The 17,307-nt window shown below is 37.8% G+C and overlaps 1 protein-coding gene across 1 annotated transcript in view; it reads right to left on the bottom strand.

Moving 5' to 3' along the window:
• LOC150077449 (LIM domain only protein 3-like) overlaps window positions 1-17,082 on the bottom strand; it is a 99,401-nt gene extending 82,319 nt beyond the window's left edge. Inside the window, exon 1 of the mRNA XM_090386098.1 lies at window positions 16,897-17,082. The gene's annotated coding sequence lies outside the window, so the exon portion shown is untranslated. The remainder of the gene's footprint in view (window positions 1-16,896) is intronic.
• Between the last annotated feature and the right edge of the window lie 225 nt (window positions 17,083-17,307).

Below are 17,307 nucleotides of genomic sequence, written 5' to 3'. Positions count from 1 at the left end.
GACCTTCCAAAGGATCATTGGAAGGGTAAATTTGAATTGAGAGAAGATACTTATAGAAGAGGTGTCCAAATTGTTGGAATAAACCCACCTATTCTTGTAGATGGAGGGTTTTCTGAATTCAGGAGGAGATTGGACAAATACTTGAAAGAAGTGAGATGAGATAACGGAAGGTACAAATACGGTAAGATCTTTCTGTCTTATAAACTCCTCTGACCCTAAATGGCGATCCACGAGCATATACAGAAGATTTGTTTTGTTATTTTTAGTATAAATAAGTCTCGATACTTTGAGGAATGAGTTCCGTCCCCAGAGGACAACAAATGCTGCGTGTACTTAAGAAGCATCTTCTGGCCCCTGCGCTATTTTAGATTATTAGCACACGTGCTTATAAATATTATATCTTATCCACAGCATTCGATTTATATTTACTTGATTCGAAAGAAGAAAAGGACTGGGGGAATCCGAAAATTTCGTTATTCGAAATCTCCTGGCATAAACCTGCTTTGAAGAAAGTTCATTCCCGAGACCATAAGTAAGGGAGTAGAAGACTTTAAACGCCTGTTAAATCATGTTTCCCAAGAAGTCTTGTTGCGTAATTTTAAGCATTTTAAAGTGGTTTCGCTGCAGTCGGTAAACAATTACAATACAGTGAATTTTGTGTCAGCCATTTCCATAACTCAAAGCCCTAAAAGGAGTTTTTGTTGTTTTAAACGAGATAAATATGCAATTTCGTGGATCCTTATTTCATCTACGTGCTTCGCAGTTACTCGAAATGCATCCTCGGGCAGGCGTGCCCCTGCCCGTAAGTGATACGCATATCTAAATCTAAATTGAATAAAAATGTTCTAAACGAACGGCATTACGTCCCGACAATATCCAACATTAGCAACATTCCGGCCTGGTGCAGCCATACTTCGTGTTCTTAAAAAAACCCTTGGGAAGCAGAAACTACTAAAAATTCTAAGATACCGCAAGACGTGCTGCACTATTTAATGATGGACGAGTCATGGAGGAGTCCAACATCATCATAGAACGTGACGTATGTAGACAGACACTTCACCAAATGCGTGGTCTCATAATGGCCATAATGCCGCCAAGGCAGCGTGCATCTAAACACCGCGCGTATATCCAACGGGGAAATTTAAGACGACAGTCTCGAGACGTTATATAAATCAAAAAAGTAAATGCCGAGTCACACCGAGAGCGAACAACAACTTCTTATTCCGGCAGCCTTTGAGCCATTAGTCCATTTCAGGTTTCTCGCTTTGTTTCTCGCTCTCTTATACAAACACCACGGATGGAGGCAAGGGGAGGCTAGACCTGTTAGTCTACTCTCTCTCCCTCACCCACTTACATCTCCCGGCATCAGCAACCCAATAAACTACGGGGGTATCGTCGACAATACGACATTCACAGCTGCGGACAAATTTCCAACGAAAAGTGACGGCCACAGCGGCTAAAAGCCCAGCCTAACTTTCCACCCCCCCCTCTCTCTCTATACCCACACATTCACCTCCTTCCTCCCCCGTCCCCCCTTTAGCTCTCCTTGAAACAGTGCTTTTGGCAGAGTTCGCTAATGCAGCTCTTTTGGAGTAATAAGATAAGAGGCCATCAGCAAAAGCTGGTTACGGGTCTGTGTTTGCACGCCGCCGGTGTGTCTCGGCCGCCAATCCCCTCCCTTCCCCCCTCATTCTTTCCCTCCCCCACATTTAGGCCACTTACTCACAAGTGTCATTAGAGGCTGCAGAAACTAGCTTGCTAAAAGCTTTGGCTGCAAATCCCTTCTGCTGGCATAGAAGCAGAAATTGACAGGCACACCCCCCACCCGCATCTCCTTCCCCCTCCCTTAAAGCTGATTTTCTCCAACTCTGTATGCCTCTTCTCTTTCTAACAATAGTGACTAAAGCTCACGTGCGTGCGTGCTCTCCCTCTTTTTTTATTCTTTCTTTCCTTCTTTCCCCCCCACTCTCTCTCTCTCTCTCTCTCTCTGGAAGAACCTACCAATAATGTGTAGTGTCTGATGAAACCATTGTTATCACGCTTCTGATGTCTGCATCCAATCTGCAGGAAAAACATTTCCGCCAGTAGACGCTGTGCACGCGTTTCAAACGGACGCCAATACATCAAGAACGTCCTCTCGTGGTTATTTACCCGACGGCCGCAACACAAGTGCAGGAGAAATGGAAAAGCTGGGGGTCCGCAAGTTCTCGCCTTACAGATGGTGCTAGCGTTTCGCTCGGTCATCCAGAATCCTTCTGTGAAGCCGGAAGCTCCCATTATGCCCTGTAGGACTAGCGGGAGAGGGGGCACGGAGCGCAGAGTAAACAAGCATAGACATTCTGAGTTTGTCGTCACTTCGCAGTGATCTCCTGTGTAATCTGTCACTCGCTCGGGCAGAGGGAGGCATTCCGGGGAAGAAATGGAAGTAACCTGACTCACCGGCCGCTCAATATACGGTTACAAGATATTGGCCTCTATTGTACTAAGCCTAATGACATTAACAGCGTCGCCGCTGCTCTATATTGAACCGAGAGAACGAACAGCGAAGCCGTAGTGTGCACTACTAAAAGAACCATTTGTTACAGCCCTCCCCCTCCATCATAACACTCATACTTTTTATATATCGATAGGCAAAAGTACAATGATCACATAACCAGTTTTCTTCTCGGATATTAAGAATAACAAAACTGCTTAATTTATCAGCTACACACATCATTTGTTGCCATGCAATGGCAAGAATCAGCTACAATTCGCAATTCAGTACCCCTCGAGACAGCAAAAAGACGATACACCAACACCTGATGGCCTGAGTTGCCTCTCAGAAATTCAAAACAACTGACCAACCTTGGGAAAAAAAATAATAAAGTAAAATAATAAATCCAATGTTTCACAAATCCCCGTCAGGTGGCGCCACTGATTATCTTGCATTTGCGTATTAGTAATAAATAAATACATTAATATTTATTATGTTAACTGCCGATTTCTATTCAGTGAACTAAAAAACCGGGAATAACTCATGGGGGAACCTTGCTTCCTCAGCCTGAGATCGACTAGCTACAGCCCCGATTGAAGAGGACTTTAGAAACTCCACCACTAGTAGACGTAAATAGAACCCGTGTCCAAACTAGTGACAAGTGGAGGAACTACTTGTCAATCACGGAAGCCTGGAGGTGTTTAAAATTGACTGAATGAAGATTGGAACTATATTTTCGTATATTTAGCCTATAAGTCTTTTTTTTTTTTTTTTTTTTTCACTATCTCATTTTTTTTTTTTAATTCGGCCACTGAACTGAACTTCAAATTTTCCCAATGTGTGTGTGTGTGTATGTGCGAATGAATACAAAATGTAAACAGGTCTATTCACGTAAGTGGCAATTTTACATGTATAAGGCTGCACGACCTGAAACTTTATCGTACTCCACAGATATCCCCTTACTTGCTGCAGAGCCAGCACTGCATTTGAATTATTTAACATAGAAAAAGAATTGTAACGAATCTTCAAGAATAAAAAGCGTATTATTCCGCCAACAATTGAGTATTGTATTATTCAGCTTTCGAAGATAAAGTGGAACGAATTGCAACAATGAAAATTATGCTTAGGAAAAACGACGAACTCTAACAATGAAAATTATGTTGCTTAGCAACGGCCAATTGCGTGTTATATTATTTAGCTTTAGAAGATGGAGCTTGCAGAAGAGCGCCGAATCACATAAAGCAGAACTGAGGAAGAAATCGCAGTCTTTCATTACTGCGCTGCAACATTCATATCAAAAGAAATCGAGAGAAAGCATTAAAAATTATAGAAAAAAAAAAAAAAAACAGCAGATGACTGAACTATCTGACTTTCTTACAATCTGTACCTCGCTATTGTAGCCCAAGTGCTATTTCGCTTCATCTTCTAAATCCAAACAAATTTGTTTAGACGCTGTAGCGAGAGAAATGACACTGCCTAAACCTCACGCAGTACAATTATTCTTATTACAAATTTCCACTCTTTTTACTTTCACAAATGCTCGCATATTGAATTATTTCGCGCCGAACAAAAAGATTGCCAAGAGATTTCCGATTATTTCGGCCTAAAAATAACACTGAACAACGAATATCATGCTGAAAAAAAAAAATATAATAATAAAATGGTACGTGTGCCGAGCACGCGCGATAGATGGTTTTATGAGAAATATTTCTGTTTCTTTTAGGTGTTTTGATTTGCATATATCGATTACGAAATAACAATGGAATGTAACGAAAATGCGAGACGATAAAATAAATTGTTGACAAAGATTTGTATTGTTGCATTAGTACTGTAGGAAGTATAATTGTGACGTCATACTGTTCAACAAATGTCTACAATAAAATGGGTAATTAGACTATTGGTTTGGATCTTGGGCCTCTGTCGGATGCAACGGATGACGTCACTTCCGTGATGCATGTTTCGTGACTGATCAGATTTACTCGGTTGTAGGTGCTCCCAAGGATGTTTCACATAAAGATCCCACTACAACATGTATTTAAATAACATTTTGGTCACGTGCTCCATCGTCCAAAGGACAGATGCACAATTTGACTGTTGCTGAGCAACGTAATTTTCATTGTTTCCGATTTCGTCTTTTGATAATGAAGATAAAAAAGATTCCCCCCCCTCCTCTCTCTCTCTCCCCACCTAAACTCCTTAACTCCTACATTTTGAGAAACTTTTGCATAAACTTTTATTTTATTTAAAATTTTTTCCCCAAAAAAACTTTCTCGCTGTGAGCTATCTGGTATTTCGCGCATTGATCAGTTCAAGTAACTGATTTTAAATTATTCTAAAATATTATTTGGCATTCTGCCAACAATTTGGCGATTCTGTCACTTTATATTATTAGGTCAACGCTCTAGAAAGATCTAGAAATGAAAAGTAATATATTATAGAAATCGGGACAAACCGATATGTTTGAATTTGGGACGCAACTTCGCGTGAAAATAGGGCTTCCAGCTGGGTCAAATGTAACAGTCGCTGAAAGCGCCCATAAATAAAAATTTTACAGAATTTTCTTAGAATCTAAAAATAATCGCGGATACAATCAAATTGTAACAAAGTGCACACGTCTGACCCCGGCCAGCTACCACAATAAAGTTGAAATAAAATGTCTATTTGAGTTTTTAGGTTATTTCTTTGACTGTGTAGTTGAAAGATACAAAGAATAAAAATTTAAAAAAAAAAGATCTTTTAAACTTTACTCCTATTTGTTCGAATAAAGACGCACACAAGGTGCTTCTTTTTTCGGATTCGCCTATCCATCTTTTGCAGGAAATGGAGTAGGGGCGAATATGGAAGTTCAAAATGTAAAAGTCAAAATGTAAGACCTTAATTGGTCTTTAAGGAAATGCTTGTATCTTTTTTTTTAGAAAAAATGTTTATGTATGTGAACGTGATTTTAATTTTCGAGGAGGCAATTAAGGCCACGAGGAGTCGGTAGTGTATAAATTGTGTGGATTCAAATGGTCGGTTTGTCTGTTTCGCAAGATGAAAGACTCGATTTTCCAGAAGACAACCAAAGTTTTGCTCGACACCGGCTAACTTGGCCAATACGAAAAAACTTATAAAAATTCCCTCTATCAAGCTGGGATTGGAACCCAGGCCTTGGGTAAGGCATAGAAAAGGAATATTATTAGAACATCCTCAAAGAAAAAAATTAAATAAATACATAAAACATCTAAGAAGGGCTCCGTTCGAATAAATTTTCGATAAGTCATATGTGGTCAATTTAATCCTGTCTTTATATATTTATTTATTCTTCCATTTTCCGACAGACACTTCTTTTATGTAACTCAATCATTCTTCTTTTCTCTCTATTTCTTCTTTCTCTTTAATTTCCTTTTCTCTGCCTTCTCCTTCCATCTTCCAGGAAATATTCAAAGAACAAATATCCAGACGGTTTTACAATCGACTTATCAAAAGTGCCACTTAAGCCTAATTCTTATGACTGCCGTGGTCTGTTACCTCTTTTATAGCGAGGAATGTGAAGTGGGTTAAGTTCTTAAGAGTACGCATCCACTCATAGTCAAGGCCTTCGTTTTACCCTCCCCCTTCCCCATTAGTAGCACACAATAACTCGCCCACAGGGTTGGAAATCCCAGGACATTCAAGATTAAGTACTAACAAACAGCAGACGATGTAATCACTAAATACGCATTCACTCTGGGTGGAAAATTAAAAGGGGGGAGGACACTTAAAGTTAAGAGACCCAAGGAACTATATAATAACGGATACTTGTTTTTTTCAAACGATAAGAATGCGCCTTTTTGTGACATAACAAAATATCCTTTTGAAAAGAATGGTTTATAGGGGCCAAAATATTAAACTTTAAGGCGCAGAGTGAAATAGGCTAAAAGAGGCAACTGTCGCGTGGTCTCGAGCATTTATAGAATCAAAAATAAACCTTTAAAACAATCCTGCGCTGCCTACGAAAATTACCTTATGGAGTAATAAATCATGCAAATGTATTGGCTTAACTTATTTTCTATCTTCAAGAGACGAACTTATCGGTTTTAAGACTTTCTGAAAATCTGTTAGTTGAAGAAATTCGAGGTATTTTTTCTATTGGAAACTTTCCTAAAGCTTTTCGCTTTCCGCACTTCCCTATTCTTCGCAGATTATCAAAGTAGGTTAACACAGATGCGCCTGGAGATAATTGCGGTTCCTGTTTCACCAAAGAGATTGAAAACCAACGATGTAGAACGGACTTTTAAAAACAATAACTTCCATACTTAAGTGGATGTAGACGCGCAACTTGTCCCTACTGTTTGATCGTGGTTTGTACGTGTGTGCCTCACCAATCTGGAAGTAAATATTCAGCTGACTTCGTGTGCCTCATGAATAAGATAAACTCGCATATCATTAACCCTGCTATTAATATATTCTCCCAACTGCCCAAATACTTAATAATGACACAAACTGCTGTAACAACTGAATATAATAGTCTAATATCATCACGTGGGATAGGCAATCATTAAAGGTAGAGAAAAAAATCTAGCTTATTCGGAGAGAACAGAATATTTCTTCACTGGTGACAGTGAAGAAATATTCTGTCAATTCACTCACCTTTGACTTAAAGGTGAGTGAATTGCCTTCATAAAATAATATACGAGGGCTGTTTGAAAAGTAATGTAAAAGATGTTTTGCCGAAAAGATATTTAATCGCAGAATAATGAAATGTCACAATTCAGAGACATTCCCATTCAAACTAGATGTTAATGGATCCTTTAACTTCATCATCACCACCGAAATGGTTCCCTGTCAGATGTTTTTTCAAAGGCCTGAACAAATTAAAGTCAGAAGGGGCAAGGTCCGGATGGCCTTGTTTGAACTGACCGACTGTATCAAAACTAGCATTTCTGTCCAAGAAATTCTGATGAATTTCTGTGGGCTTAGTCCCTATGATACGCAAAAATTGAGTGGCTGCACGTACTCTTCATTTATCCATCTTTCAGGAAGGGTAGCCATCTTGGTTTAGTCACCTGTCAACAAATGGTACAACGTCTTGAACAAGAACTGAACCGTTACATATTGTATATGCTGCCTTTATTCACTCGACTGTAAAATACTGTGGATGTTTGAAAAGTGAGAGCACCTGTTACTTTACTTTTCAAACAGCCCACATATGTAGGAAAAAATCAGAAAACGGGGGTTACTGGATCTGAAGCCGAAATAGCAGCCAGTTGAGGCCCTAATTTTTCCAGGCAACAGGATAGATAATTTTAAAAAAACTACTCGCACTTCTCTGCCTGCGTTAAAGCTATTTCTGGATCTTTGCTTAGACTTCGTGGAATACTATAATGATCATCACCCCTCGAAATTTCAATATCCACATTGCTCTACTCATAACAACTCCCTTATTTCCGATTGCTATCAAATGTATTTCTTCAATGTCGTGCAGACAAATTCACGTTTGAATTTTCATTAATTTTTCTCTACTGTTTTGTCCTAAATATTCCTTTGTTAAATAGAAGAGTTTCGTAACTCAATAAATGATACAGATACAGTAATCAAGCTTTTTTTTTTTTTTTTTTTTTTTACTTATGGAGAAACTAGTTCGAAACTATGTCATCAAACTTTAACTTTTACAGGGCCATAAAGCAGTTCTCATTTTCAATTTTTGATAACTGTGTACATGATAATATCAAATCGATCAGAATTGCAGGAACTGATGACCATTCCAAGTAGGACATTGTTCAATGCACGTTTCTCTCAATGTTTGTTTTCCATTCAAGAAAAATTGCCTCTTTCCAAGCGTACATACTTTAAGGACTGAAAAAGAAATAGGAGAACGACAGAACATGCTCATAGAAATATCTTCAAGATGATGCCACTTGTGAAGTTCCGTCGAAGCCATTCCATTGTCTCGTTTATACTGATGCGATCACGGACCATTCCTCTGAAGCCACCATGTAGTAGCCTCGGTTTTCCAAAGAGATCTGGATTAAAGTTCAAGGGTTTTTATCAACCTTTTTGGTTAAAAAAGTGGTACTTTCACCATCGTTCATCCATAAAGCACAAATAATGCCCTAATCCTTAGTTAATATATTGTACGACTACATTTAGGAAGATCCCACTTGGAGACTGTTTCATCGGGCGATGCTCCGAAAGCTGAAATTTTGTTTATTCACGATTCTAGGGAGATACCGCTTGTTTATTACTAGTCACGCGATAAATACTGTGACACAGTAGTTAAATAATTACCCCAGAATGACTAAAGAAAATTTTAATGACATATTGCATTTCGGCGCTTACGTTATGAGTAACACATATCCACAGATCACAAAACACGTGTTCCCACACTTGTTTTGTGATCGAACGAGCTAGCCAGCCAGCCAGCCAGCCATCGCAAAGGTGATCATTGGTTGACTTACAGACCTCTTGACAGTCTCGACATTGGACTGTTATCTGTTGCAGTTCAACTCCATCCATAGTTCATCTAAAGGGTTTACATCTGGCTCGCTTAAATCGAACCATCTTTGACTTTACCGATTTCATATGAATCATTTCTGAAAGGAAATCATGTTTCAGATGAATGATTTCTGGTTGGAAGATAAATAATTTCATTTGGAAATCATAGAAATGTATCTGAAGTTTTTATGAGAAAATGTATATTCTTTGTCTCATTTTCAAGGATCCATTCTGCTTCTTCTAATCTCACAAAATTCTCTCTCTTCTTTACTCTCATTCACTATGAAAAGAAGGGTGTTCCTATCCTCACCACCTCCTAGAAACTACTCTTCTTGAGTCCGATGCCATAAGCTAAGATTCAGCTTAACCTGGTTTACCTTGATTTACCCTCTGCATTTGACGCTGTTCTCCAATCAGTGCTTCTTTGCCAATTGGAAAAATTGTATGGAATACAAAGTAATTTACTCTTTCATACAGGAATCCCACCTTCACAGAATCCTTTTACAGTCAATGAGTCCATCCTTATTTAAAAAAAAAGTATCTGTGGAAATTCCGCAAGGTGGCACTCTTTTTGGCCTTCTCTTTTCCGTCTTAATTTCACCACTTCTGCTCATGCTGATGATATTAAACTGTTTGTTATTTCACTTCACCTGAGAAGGTACAGCAAAGCAATTCTCATTTAATGATGCTGTTGCTGTGGTTACTAATTATTTTAGTCGTTTTCGACTTCATACTAATCCTGATAAGCTACTCATGTTTCTTTCTCCAAGAAAACTTCTTTTATTCATATCCTTCTCTTTGGAACTCAGCTAGTTAAATCAGTTCTGTACTATAGAGATACGGGGATGGATACTTTTTGATAATAAACTTTAAAACATATAAATGACGTTGAGGCAATGGAGTATTTTGGCGATTTACTTTTTTAAGTGTTATGATTTTATTTTGTTCCCTACTGGGGCAATATCAAATGAATTGCAAAATAAATAAATCGATATCCCTATGGTATTTTATCCGCTTGTCACCCCCTTGGTTTTGACATCACAAAGTGCTTATTAGGGTTAGTTAAAGTAAACAAAAAAAATTATGGTAATCCCAAATACAAAGGACTATTTAAAACGATAGCATTCAAAGTACGGTGGTTAGGTTAAGGACAGGAAAGTCAGAATAAACTTGTTGACATTGGACTTGCCAATGTCAACCATTGTAGATGGTAATTTTCAGGAAATACTTATGAAGGAAGGTTGTTTGTATTGCAGGGAGACAAAATGAATAAAGAAAATTCAGTGAGCTTGAAGTTGAACCTTCAATGTATACTAGTTCGTTTGCGTGTTCTAACCGGTTTAAAAGAAAACGGTGGTATTACAGATGCCAGTATGAAAAACAAAGCTCGTGGAAACATTTATATAAGTTGTAGACGTTTTATATAAGTTGTATGTAGAACAAACTGCAAATCCAATGATACGAGTGCAATTTCTCCGTTTTTGGGAGAAATAATACAGGATTGTATTTAAAAGAACCGAGGTGGAGTAGGCTAATTATACCCAAACGAGAACGATCTGAAGATCAGCATGTAAAAAGTTTGGTAGTAAATATTAGAAGTTTCAGTTGTTGTGTAATAAACTTCCTCAGAAGACTTTTATGTGAAATTTGATTAAGTTTAAGTTAAGTTCTAAGTGATTTGGGGAATTGGGAGAAGATAGATAAATTTTACATAATACGGTACAGAGATTTTAAGCTTGTTGAAATCAAAAAGAGGAGCGTCCAGGTTGAAAAGTCTCTGATAAGAAATATCAGAGTGGGCGAATAATTGGGACTTGGTCAATTGAGATGAGTAGTAGGCAATTGATAACTGAGTTAGAAAAAGTTAATGGGTATTTGCATACTGTGGATGGAAATGGACATCATTGAGGTTTGAACTGAAATTATAATATAGTCCCAACTCTTATCAGGTGATCAAATAATGTATTTCAATGAAGTACGGTCAGGTGGCCACATCAAACTTCTGATAAACAGTACAGCAGTAATTCAGTATGTAGTTCTATGCATGCAAAGTTTTTGTTTCTTACATGACTGTAAAAATAATAGTTTGCTCTGCATACGACTAAACCATCAGGGGTTCTGTTCTTATCCAGCCTACTACAGGAAAAACAACAGGCGGTTCAGGGTCATGCACTTGGCCTCCCACTCCGTACTAACGTTGTGGAAGAGACCTATGAGTGACCTTGAACCTGAACCGCCTGTTGTTTTTTTCTCTGTTATAGTTGATAAGATTTGTTACGCTATACTACATGTTAGATATAAATGATAGCTGAGCAAACCGTCTTTTGCTATTCTAGGCTTATAAACCAATCTTGGGCTATATAAGCCAAGAACAACAACAACAAAAAACAAAACATGTTCAGAGTCATTTGTTTATATCTCACATAGACATGAACATTTTTAAGCTCTTTTATTTTCACCTACTGTATCATGTAATACGGTGAGCAATATTAATGTAAGACTTTAGATTCTTGTTTTTCTTTTCATCTGAAAACTCAAAATTGTTGAGGCAGCCTAGATGCACGTACGCTTGAAGAACGAGACCCTGAGTTTACACGAGATTTAAGGAGAACCGAAGTTGGGAAAAGCACACTGAGGCTCAGCTGACAATACTATTGGATAAGTTCCTTCCATCAGTTCCTAATACCCCAGTCTATTCCACGCCAGCTGAGGGATGGTGACGTAAAAATAAAGAAAAAGCAAGAGCAGTTGCTCTAGGGTGGTTACTCCTACACAAAAATAACTGAGTGAAAAGCAACCAGCTTTTCTAAGCGAGCGACGTAGGGTGATGACTTTAAATTGATACTCTGTCCTCTAGAATTATTAAGTACAGCCTCATAAATAAATAAATAAAAACCTCACCTCGTTCGTTGATGGAAAAAAAGAGTTCATGGAACAGTACAGAATAGATAAACCTAATCTAATTTTTTTAGCAAATTGGAAATAGTTCCGGCTAATATCAGGCTTTATAAGTTTATGTATGCGTTTAGAAGTTCTTTGTGGCTACTTTACAAGGTTGTTAATTCAACAGTTTGTAGAGAATACGGTGGAAAACCCACGAGTTTAAAAGAAAAGCAAATGAGTCCATTAAATTCATGCAAAGAACAAGAGGGCTGTTTCTTGTTAGTAAATCCATCCCGTTTTAAATGAAGACCTCATACTAAATACCTCATCTAATGGAGTAGCATCATTTAAGGGAATATTTCTTAAAAATATCGTTCGCATGACTACAATCATTCAAATGCAAATATGCCGGACTATCCTCCTGCTACTTAGAAACAAAAGCAAAATTAAGAAGTAAAAAAAAAAAAAACGCGAAACATCCGGATGAACAGATCTCGTTGCAAGTAACTAAGAAATCCCCCATCTCAGAAATAAATTTCATCCTTGCAGAACCCTAAAACAGACGCACACAACCATTATCTTCGTTTCGGAGAGCGGTAGAATATATATACATTTAAATCATTCAATATATCTTTAAAAGTTCAATAAAAACCTAATTTCTGTTCCATTTTCGATTTAATGGAGAGACTCAGAACGGAATAAAGGCTAAGACTAAAGTCATTTGAAGTAAATGCTAATGTGGATCCGGCGTATAAAAAATGTCTGTTAGTGTTCCCACAGTAATCTTTTTATGCATGTAACGGTTGCTCCTAAAACGGTCGTTTTGTATGTAGAGGAGAAGAAAGAATAAAAAAAAAAAAAAAAGAAAAAAAGAAAAGAAAAATAAAGGAAAAAAAAAAAAAAAAAAAGCGCGAGACACCGCTATTTTCCACTGCACGGAAAGCACGTGATTATCATTCATGTCCTCCACGCACGCGATGTAATTGCATTGTTTACCTCCATTATTTTGAAAATTTGTCCAATGAAAATTTTATGTTTATAAGAATTTTAACGCAGCTATCATAAGATAATAGAGATGAACCCCGTGATGGTTTACTTAAGATGCTTCTAATTTTTCCCTAAGCTTTATTTTTGCCTCGGGAAGGAGAAAAAATAAAAAGAAATAGAGTTGCAGAGAATATTTCACCGGCAAGACCATTTCTAAATATTTTAATTTGTCTGCTCGGATGCATATTTGAACAAAATTCCTATAATAAAAGAGGGGGGTGCGGGGGGTTGGAAATAAACGATGCACCACTGGAACAGAGAATAAACGAGACAATCCAGAAATGCGAAGGTAAACATATTATGCTATGTAAATGAGAGAGTGCCGATGCTAATGGTTCACGTGACCACGCGGAAGAGCGCGTGGCTACGGTTAAAGGGTGGGGGGGGGGGGGAAAGAGAGAAAAAAAAAAAGAGCTTTTGTCCTTTGCATCCTTTCCAATAAGATTCAAATTTGCAACTTTTATTTTGTTAAATAATTCCTCGATATTTCCCGAAGGTAACCCATTCCTTCTTTCCCTCCCCTCCAGTGTAAAATTTGCAAAATAATAACAAAAAATTATATAGAAAAATATATATGAATAATTAAATAAAGCTACTCAGTTATTCCGTTTTTTTTTTTTTTTAATGTACGATTTTTTTATTTTTTGATATTTTTGTTAGATATAATAATTATTGTTAAATAAAGAATTGCTTCACTTGGGAAGAAGAGGAAGAAAAGAATGAGAAAGAATAATGGAAAGCATTTCAAGAATAATTACGAAATACAGTATAGTCGAAAAAATCACGTATGTTACTAAATCACTGTTACTGTATTTACTAAACCTAAATCACTGTTACTATATTTATTCGGATCCATTGTTGACAAAAGGCCTGTTTCGAAATAAATATAAAACGGCAAATATTGATATTCTGCATTGCTGAGTATATAAAAGTAGAAAAATCACGCTAAGATTGCAGGATAATAGTTCAATTTTTTTTTTATTTGTCTATTCCGATAAAGTCGATTAAAAGTTTTAAAAAAGCAAATATGAGATCATAACTAAGCTTTTATATTTTATTTTAAAATAATATATCGTAACCTAATAGTATACCACTACATTGTGCATTATACACACTGGAATGACACGTAAGGGTGAAGAATTTAACCCTCAGCGAAGAGGTCACAATGAAATTCTCAGTTCCGCTGAGAGAAACTCAGCCAAGAGGAACTCTGCTAATTGGAGTGACCGAAAAGCCAACAATGATAAGACAAAATAAGCAAATATAGACCTGAATCTCCATAGACAGGGGTGCATTATGGTCCAAATTAAACCACTGTTACACGAGCCACAGTTATTTATGCTACAACGCAAAATGTGATACGTGTACAGCGTAGAATTACTGATTACTCTATTAATGGATTGCTCTGAATTATATATATTACGACAGAATTCCCGTGCAGAATACATGCAGCCATTTATCTTAAAATTCTATCATTTGTGTGCGCACTGATGCGTGGCAGCGTAGGATGGATTAATATCATTGAGCTACGCAGCAGGATCATTGGGGACATTTTAAGGCTTCACAGAGTTCTGCAAGTTTTAAAAATAACCGCGAATTGGTGGCATCGGTCGACTTTAGCCAGTTTTGTGGTAGCTGTCTTTAAGGGGACGGGTTGGAAATGAACTTAATTTGAAGGGATTTGCTGTTGCTGAAAGGAAGATCTCGTGATTGTGTATGCTGTCGGTAGGCTGGATCCATGCGTCCTTGTACAACAAATGAATGCAGGAAGTGTAGCATTTATGAGAAAATACTAACCAATCAATTCTAAACAAAGCCCACGTAGCGTAGATGGAAACCAGAGATTATTTCCAATACCAGTACTCAATTGCAACACTTAATAATTAGTTAGGATTGCGCTGCAAGTTACGATCGTAAAGTTGTGAGAAGAGAATTATAATGAAGAGAGAGACACCCCTATATTATTAACAGTGGCCTCGTAGTATTAATTACTCGACAGCCGAAGTAGAAAGCAGCTGACGACAATGATGAGGTCACAAATGACATCGAATTCGAAAACGATCAGATAACAGGTCTAAACCAAACACCAAATTAAGATGAGGGGGTAATGGGGGGAAAGAACAGCGGAATATTTTAAGTTCATTTTTACATTTTTAGATTTAAATTTAAGTTCAAAAGAGACACCTAATAGTCAGATCACGTGACTCAGTTATTATTTATATAAGCGCATTATTATTTTAGGCCTCGTTGCAATATGTGCGTGTTCACAAGCCAGTTTGCATTAGTTCACTTACTTTTTTTTTTTTGAAACAACCTCGGAGACCAATAAACATACAGGGACGAAACGCCAATCGTTAATTTCGATTGTAAATAAGATAAAATGTTTATTTTTAGTTTTTAATCCAAATAAAAGGTAAAATAAAACTGAGATAAACATTGGTTACAAATCCTAATACGAATAACAAGTACAAAATAACAGAATTTTACAGAAAACCACCAGAGGGCGTAATAAAATACAAGCAGTATTCCAATATTAAACGTGTATTCCAGAATAGGTGGTCATTATCAGTTCATTATTGATTTATCTCTGGACAGCACACACACATCGTAGATATGCATCAGTAACTGGTATCGAATGGGACATTAGCGCGCATTTACGGGTCAGAAGAGCCCTAAGGGCCCCCGACAATGCCTACAGGGAAGAGTTTTAAGATGGAATTCCTTCCTTTACTGAAAATGCTGTTCCGTACGAAGAGCTTATCTATATTTCAATAAGTTAACGATCTGCTAATTGCCCTCATCTCTTAAAAAACCTTATTAAGGAAGGATCTTGTTAAGTGATGCTGCCCATCCGTTATTTAGTTGGATGAGAGCTCTAATAAGCTGTCAGTCTGCTGAATACAACGTATCAATATCTACATAATAGGGGAGCTTAGTTTAGTACGCACTGGCACAATTTCTGTCATTACTAATTGCGCGCACACACACACACACACACACGACTATAGAACACATGTGATAGTTGCCCTTGGCAACAGTCGAGTAACTGCAGTCTATACGCAGTCTCCACGTAAATGATGTAACATGTTTCATTTACATTTGAATAACAGAATGTCATATAGAATGCAGCTCGATGTTGGTGCATTTTGAGGAGTTTTTTTCTTTAGCTTTCTGCTTTCATTTATCAAACAAACCTACACGGGATTAATATTGTGGTTAGTAATAATAATAAGCAAAAATCAGCACGCAAAACTATGGAAAATTGAGGTAAATTCCGATGAAAAGGTCCTTCTATACAGAATTGAGTGTTTAAGTTGGATAATATATTATTTCTAAAGATTTTAAAAGTTTTTAACGTCCACTGGAACTACAAAGATATTTTTAGCAACAAAATATTAACCGATAAGCGACAGAACAATCGGAAAAAAACGATAGAAACACGCAGTCTCTTCGATTCCCACTTCCTGATTCATCACATCTTTAACGTCTTTAAAAAAAATAAGAGGGTAAACATAAACAGGATGTAACAAAACGGGAACCTGTCTAATCTAATAAATCAAAGTAATAATAATACCAATAATCAAAGAGGCATCGAACAACTCTCAACCTGTTTAATGAGAAAAAAAGGCTTCGTATGATGCGGACTGCTAACTACAGTGTACAACTAGACTGCCTTTAGGGTAACACACGATCTGTCTCCATGCACACCAGCGACAGAAGCCTCTCGGAGCACCTACCAGGTTCTCTAGCCATTCCTCGAAAAAAAATCGACTACAGAAATGTCCGTCTTCGAGCTAAGTTACAATGACCTATTACTCATCATACCCTGCCCTTCGTCTGCAAACTTTCTGGCGTATTCGGAAGAAGAAAGGAAACAGAAGAAAAAAAAAAGGTACAGCCATCGCGAAGAGAAAATAAACAAACGCTTGCCTGTCCGGAGGTCCACTTCACCCAGCGGCAGCCTGCTAACACAACGTCCATCTCCGACGCTCGAGACTACGGCTAGCAACTACTGTAGCAACAAAACTTCATCTTACCTTCTTGTGTCCGCAGCTACGGCGAGTTCAATTATCTCTGGCGTTGGTCAAATAAATATCCCGGTAAATAAGAGAGCCCACTTTTCTACTGGCAAGTCCCAATAAAAACCCGGGTCGGCTACAATAAGGTTTCTCCCTATGGAAGCGGCAGATCCACGAACGCTGCCAGCGCGTCCGTGCACGCGACTGACAACATCCGCACGTAGTCCTGCGCGCGGCGTTCTTCGCAGTTCGGTGACGTCACGGCCAGCGCTCTTGGCATAATTCCCTGGTGACGTTGCGCGAAAGGTGGCGGGTGGGTGGGTTGAGCCTGACGTAATTTTCTTGAGCCAGACCGTATGATTAAAATAACACTTAGCCCTATTAGTGAGGAAGAAACGAAATTATCTGGTTTGCCGAAATAAATGAACG

This window comes from Mastigoproctus giganteus, chromosome 12 (assembly GCF_048544385.1).
Source record: "Mastigoproctus giganteus isolate SK-2022 chromosome 12, ASM4854438v1, whole genome shotgun sequence".
Taxonomy (NCBI): Eukaryota; Metazoa; Arthropoda; class Arachnida; order Uropygi; family Thelyphonidae; genus Mastigoproctus; species Mastigoproctus giganteus.
Note: the sequence above shows the minus strand (reverse complement) of the source record. Positions and strands in the feature narration are given on the sequence as shown.